The following is a 7,096-nucleotide window of genomic DNA, read 5'->3' on the forward strand; positions in this document are numbered from 1 at the left end:
TCTCTTTCTTCATGTTATTATCCGTCTAATTCTGGTTTGCTTCGATTACTGTTTTCCTAGTTATATCTCTGCTCCTTGGGTCATTGAAATACTGGAGGAATGTGTTGTTAACATAGATACAAGAATTGCTAAAATAGCCAAGTTGGAGATACAATGATAAATTTATATCGAGTTGGTGTTCATAGATCATACATTTATTATTAGTTCCCTAATTTGGAACGGGTAGATAATTATATGCACCAAAATAAATAGATAAGGTGCTACTACTCTGAATTAATCCGCATGCATATGATGCCACCAAGAAATATACTACTCCCTCCATCCCAAAATTCTTGTCTTAGATTTGTCTAAATACGGATGTATCTAGTTACATTTTTGTGTTAGATACATCCATATCTAGACAAATCTAAGACAAGATTTTTGGGACGAAGGGAGTATAAGACATTTTAGAGATTTCAATACGGACTACATACGGACGCATTTCAGAGTGTAGATTCACTCATTTTGCTTCGTATGTAGTCTGTATTGAAATCTCTAAAAGGTCTTATATTTAGCAATGGAGGGAGTACATTTTAGAGGATAGGGTCTATGTAGGTGTCAAGGATCCTTCTAGCACCACCTCCACACTGGTGAGCGGGACCACCCTGTCAACGCACTCTGTGCCACCGTCCCATCCTTTCGTATCCATGACGTCGAAGCTCCTATGGATGCAGAACCTACTGTCCTCGAGGTATACGGGGATCGATGTCGAACCATGTGCTGCAACGTCGGGGCCGACTGTCGATCCTCGTAGCGAGACTGAAACAAAGTAATCTCACCATTGTCACCTCTCAAAAGCTTGATGTTCACCTCCCGTGTAAGTCCTGCAACATGATACTCCCTCCGCCCCACAATATAAGACGCTTGCAAAAACGTCTTATATTATACTCCCTCCGTCCGGAAATTCTCGTCGGAGGAATGGATGTATCTAGATGTATTTTAGTTCTAGATATATTCATTTTTATGCATTTCTTCGACAAATATTTTTGGACGGAGGGAGTAGAATGGATGTAGTACATTACACCACAAGGGTCAATACACTAAATGTAATGTCAAGTCACATTACCATAATGTAGGTTTTGATTAACAATAACCAAATTATATGTTGATGCTACTTTTGCAACAATCCTCCCTTCATGGTGCTATCCTCGATCAATGCATGGTGATGCCTTCTTCGGCCTTCTTCGTGGATATGCACCCTCGTTCGAGAACTCTCGTCCAACGCTCTGCCTTGCCTTTGCCAGCGACGGTGCTCATATGGCCTGTCATTCGTGCATGTTGGTCTGCTCCTATTGCTCCTCCTTTGGCAGCTTGGGCACCTTGATCTGGGTTTTTGTGGGAACCACTCTGCCGGCCGTTGATGTGGCACCCGTCGAGCCTGGGTGAAAGGGTCGTGGCCGTTTGCAGTGGCGGAGACAGATCTTGTGCTACTCATGTTTGGCTCTTCGGATGCAGTCAGTGCACGATGCTTGGACGGTGGTGCTCTCCTCCCAAGACCTTAGTTTGTTAGTTGGTGTTGGCGTAACGTTGGTCCGTGGCAACGGTGCTATGTGCTTTGGCTCATTGTTGTTGCTGCCTTTGAGTTGTCCTGCTTAGCGCTTTGTATCTTTGCTTCCTGCTTTGTTCTTATTTCCGCTGTGTTGTGATGCCCTTGTAAAACCGGTGGATGGTTTTGTTAATCTAAAGCAGGGCTAGGTTTGAGCTCTTCTTGGGCTTGGCCGGCGCCTTTTCTCTAAAAATACTCTTGCAGTTGCAAATGGTCATTTATTTTGGTCGAACATTTGTAAATTGTAATGCCGTCTCTTCGGATTATATAGACTATTCTGTATCCGCCACGGTCTCCCGTTCCAATAAACAAACTTGACAGCTACGTTAAGTTCCTCCAGCTAAAAAGGAAGGGAAAGGAACAAACAAGCTGGGACCAAGAGGTCTGGTACGCACACGAGATCGACGCACGACCCGCCGTGGTGCACGAGATCTGGGAGCTATGGCCATGGATCATGACTTCCCTAGGGACGTGATGGCGGAGATCCTGCTGCGTCTCCCGCCGAGCTCCAGGCGCCGGGCACGCCTAGTCTGCCGGTTCTGGCGCGACGTCGTCAACGAGCGCACCACCGAGCTGCAGAGCCGTCCCAAGCTCCTCCTCTGGAGGGCCGGCAAGGCCATCGCCTATGTCTCCAGCGACCTGTCGTCGCCGTCGCCGACAGGGAGCTGCACCGAGCTGTGGAGGTGCTCCGAGCCTGGGCGCCCCCTCAACGGTCTGCAGCTGGTCGGCACTTGCAACGGGCTGCTCTGCCTGTGCGACAACACCAAGGGGGTAGTCGGCACCATCACCCTGCTCAACCCGGCCACCGGCGACGAGCTTTCAGTCCGGCCGCTGCCAGGTTCGTTCATCGGGACCCATCGCTCCATCGGGTGGGGCTACGCGTACAGCTTCGCATACCACCCGATCACGGGGCAATACAAGCTTGTGCACGTTCCGTGCAGCTACGACCGGATATGTGCGTTCAACGCCGTTCATGTGCTCACGTTGGGGGAGGCCGAGTGGCGGGAGGTGCCGGTCGAGCCCGGCGACTCGATTACCAGGTTAGACGATTGATGTCAGGAGGTAGAGAAGTAAAGCTAGTTCATGTACGTAGAGAGCAGAATGGTGTGAGCCACTATCTTGCGAACTACGGTAGAGTCCATAAACGTACGGTTGTATGGCTTGGATCGGGACCGGAGGTCCCAGATTTGTGTAAGGCCGAGGCCCTTTATGTGTGAGAAATGAAACTTTATTTCACCCGCAAAAAAAAGAAAAGAACTTGGCTGCCAAAGTATATTTCGCACAGCCCCACCCCACGCTTCTGGCCCAAATAGCTACAAGATCTGATCTACAAATCATAAGTTCACGAATAATCCTACACCTAGGAAGGAGTAAATTGCAAAAAACCACCACAATTGTGAACCCTAATTCAAAAAACCACCACGTTTCGTTTTTTTTCAAAAACCCACCGGTATTGTGCTGACAGTTTGCAGAAAACACTAATTGCTTGTATTAGAGCGTTTGACGCTGGAACTGACAATTGAGTCCCACTATAAGCGATGATGTGGCAATAAAAACAAATGGTGTTTGACTGAACTATTAGACTGATGGAGGGCCCACCCGTCATCCTCTCTCCCCCATCCTTTCTTCATCCTCCGGCTAAGGGATGCACAGAGGCCGTGCTCGCCACTGCTCGACCACGGGCGCCGCCCCTCCCCGCGTGCCTCTGTGATGTAGGTTGCCGCCCCCTCCCGGCGCTCCTCCCCACCGCCAGTGGACAACCAGATCTGGTGCATCGCAGCCATCTGGGCACGCCGCCGCCCGTGCTGATCCACCCATGGCGCCGCCCGCGCTGATCCACCCAAGCCCCAGGAACCCTAGCTTCTACACTCCAAACCCTAGTCTATCCTCCCTCCAACGCCGCCTCTCTCTTCCTCCCTATCCTCTGCCGCCGCTCAAGCTCGCGCACAGAGCGCTGCCATGGCCACGAGTCATCAACCACCATGGCGAACGACCTCGAACAACCCCGCCTCGTTGCCTGAAAACCTCAACTCGATGCATTACTTTGAAAAGCCACGCAAATAGAACGGAGGAGGCCCGACGGCGACGAGTTCGTTGTCTTCCTCCGGCTCGGCCGTCGCCGCGTCTCCTTCAAATTCGCCAGCTCCACCGCACCCCGACGACTTCCGTTCGCCTGGTACGCTATGAGACATCTCTGGTGAGCCTTTGGACAGCGCGGACACGGCTGGCGGCGTCCATTCTATACGACAGCTTCGGCCGCATCTCGCAGCTGACACGAAGCTGCTCGTCAGGCTAATGCACAGTCTTGAGGCGCCGGGCTCATGCGCATCTCGCCGGAGTCCGTTCGTTTGGCCATCAAGAAGGCCAAGGCAGCCACGGCGGCGCCGCCGCACGAACAGGTAAGTACGTGATAACCCACAAGTATAGGGATCGCAAACAGTTTTCGAGGGTAGAATATTCAACCCAAATTTATTGATTCGACACAAGGGGAGCCAAAGAATATTCTCAAGTATTAGCAGTTGAGTTGTCAATTCAACCACACCTGGATAACTTAGTATCTGTAACAAGGTATTTAGTAGCAAAGTAGTATGATAGTAACGGTAAGAGGAGCAAAAGTAACGATATCAGTTTTGTAGTAGTTGTAAGAGTAGCAACAGTAAAGTAAATAAGCAAAGCACAATATGTGAAAAATTCGTAGGCATTGGATCAATGATGGATAATTATGTCGGATGCGATTTCTCATGTAATAGTTATAACATAGGGTGACACAGAACTAGCTCCAATTCATCAATGCAATGTAGGCATGTATTGTCATACGTGCTTATGGAAAAGAACTTGCATGACATCTTTTGTCCTACCCTCCCGTGGCAGCGGGGTCCTAATGTAAACTAAGGGATATTAAGGCCTCCTTTTAATAATGTACAAGACCAAAGCATTAGCACTTAATGAATACATGAACTCCTCAAACTACGGTCATCACCGAGAAGTATCCCGATTATTGTCACTTCGGAGTTGTCGGATCATAACACATGATAGGTGACTATAGACTTGCAAGATAGGATCAAGAACTCACATATATTCATGAAAACATAATAGGTTCAGATCTAAAATCATGGCACTCGGGCCCTGGTGACAAGCATTAAGAATAGCAAAGTCATAGCAACATCAATCTCAGAACATAGTGGATACTAGGGATCAAACCCTAACAAAACTAACTTGATTACATGGTAAATCTCATCCAACCCATCACCGTCTAGCAAGCGTACTATGAAATTACTCACGCACGGCGGTGAGCATCATGAAATTGGTGATGAAGGATGGTTGATGATGACAACGGCAACGAATCCCCCTCTTCGGAGCCCCGAACGGACTCCAGATCAGCCCTCCCGAGAGAGATTAGGGCTTGGCAGCGGCTCCGTATCGTAAAACGCGATGAAACTTTCTCTCTGATTTTTTTCTCCGCGAAAACAAATATATGGAGTTACGACCATGCTTGCCGCTGAAACGTTCCGTGCAGCTACGACCGGATATGTGCGTTCAACGCCGTTCATGTGTTCACGCTGGGGGAGGCCGAGTGGCGGGAGGTGCCGGTCGAGCCCGGCGACTCGAATACCATGCTTGCCGCTGGTATCGTAAGCGTCGATGGTACGACATACTGGGTTAGGGTCACCGGGGGTGGCGCAGCAAAGATCATGTCGTTTGACCTCAACGACGAGCGTGTCGTCTCCACCACCATACCGTTGCCAGTCCGACGTGATCACCACCGCCTGTCGGAGGTGCATGGAAGGCTGGGATTTGTGGCCTGGCCTAACGTATGGGTTTTGGAGAAAGGACAACGGTGGAGTCACCGGTACAACTTCAAGCAAGATATCCCACGACGGCACTTTGTGTATGGCAAGTACGTCCTAACATATGAACGACTCTTGTATTATACTAGAGGTTGGGGCGCCACCTGAGGCAGGCCTATGCGCACTTATCTTGTTTCAACACATTGGGCTGCCATGTTTTGTCCTTAATCTCACTCATGTATATCAATACGGGCATATATGTTATAACATTAGGATATAATAGTACCACATTGATCAAATATACAGATACTATAATAGAGTTCAGAACCATCATAGGCAGGGGTACATCTAATGAGGATATGTACAACTCTGGCATGGAGCATAAAACGGTACAATGCACTACAGTTAATCCAAAAGCATCCTCATGAGGCCATGACTTGGCTTTGTCAAAAGCCCGTTGCACGCAATTGCAAGAGACGACCAGTAGCAATGCGATCCGGATACTCACGTCTGAAATTATTTTGTATCATTCCCTATGGACCTCTTACGCTTATATTCACATAAATCCGAATGAAGCTGCCAGCGGCGGAGCTTAGTGCATTGCTGGGGGGCTGTGGCCCCCCCAAGATTGGCACATGCAGGCTTAAATAATTTGGAGAAAGAGCTTAGATTATAGAGTTTTGTGTGTTTGGCCCCCCAACTAGCTTGTATATTTTATTTGGCCCCCCCCAAGGAACTTGGTCAAGCTCCGCCACTGGAAGCTGCATCAAGAAATAAATTTCAGAAATGAGAAACAACATCTTATAAGAACAAAAAAAATACACGTTACATATAGTAATATTTCCCTACAGCCTAATGGTACAAACAAATCAAAGGCTTAGTGTAGCTAAAAGATAGAAAATGCAAACTGACTATGGTGTCACTGCTAAAGAAGCACAAATAGCATCAATGTCTAGTGGAAAAAAACAGAACAGAACGAACTATTTTCAGAAAATACATAGTACTATTACATAACACTTCTTGAAGCAAAAAACTCTTCTATGTAGTACTATTACATAACACATCTGAAACAACGTGCGCTAAAACGAAGTTGGAACCTTGTTCTTCCTTGATGAAGTGGGAGAAGAAACTTCCTCTGGTTAGTAATAAAACCTGCTGGTGAAACAAAAAGATAAAAAATAAGAATGCTCAAAAAAGTCTTTATACATAATGAGCAGGGGCATACTGAATTTATGAAGGCTGGGTAGAGCAGGGACATAATGAAATAATGAGGTTGACTTGTAAATATTATTCCTTCCTTCTATAAAGCTAAGGTAAGCCTTTGGCGTTCTCTCGAAAAGAAATAATGAGGCTGGAGAGAAATATTGATCACTAATGCATACAGAGGGATAACTGATAAGCATGGATTTGAGAAATGAAGGCGGAACAATGAGAAGGTAGTTACTGAAATAATGAAGAAACATGTGCACTGAAGGTGACCAGAGAAAGAAGAGACTAAAAATTTACTGAAAAGAACTGCAACATACTAATAATATATGTTGGCAGCCTAACAAACATTTAACATTATGAGCAATAAGCACAAAAGCAAACAAAAAAAGTAACAATATGAAGAAATACTATTTCTCTATATAAAGTGTGTTGGGATCAGAAAAAATTATTTACAAGTCCAACTAATCCACCAAATCTGGTTGTTTAGCCCACCTGCAGACAACCCAGGGCAAAG

At 47.0% G+C, this 7,096-nt stretch overlaps 1 long non-coding RNA gene across 8 annotated transcripts in view; it reads right to left on the minus strand.

The window, feature by feature from the left end:
* Window positions 1-5,621: 5,621 nt before the first annotated feature.
* The window catches only part of LOC119365738, a 6,497-nt gene continuing 5,022 nt past the window's right edge, over window positions 5,622-7,096 (minus strand). For 4 of the 8 annotated variants that reach the window (XR_005175739.1, XR_005175740.1, XR_005175736.1 and 1 more), the window contains exon 7: window positions 6,270-6,528. This is a non-coding gene — a long non-coding RNA (uncharacterized LOC119365738). Of the gene's footprint in view, window positions 6,135-6,269; window positions 6,529-7,096 lie in introns of those variants that run through there. The other 4 variants (XR_005175737.1, XR_005175734.1, XR_005175738.1 and 1 more) reach the window with 3 other exon arrangements.

This window comes from Triticum dicoccoides, chromosome 2B (assembly GCF_002162155.2).
Source record: "Triticum dicoccoides isolate Atlit2015 ecotype Zavitan chromosome 2B, WEW_v2.0, whole genome shotgun sequence".
Lineage (NCBI taxonomy): Eukaryota > Viridiplantae > Streptophyta > Magnoliopsida > Poales > Poaceae > Triticum > Triticum dicoccoides.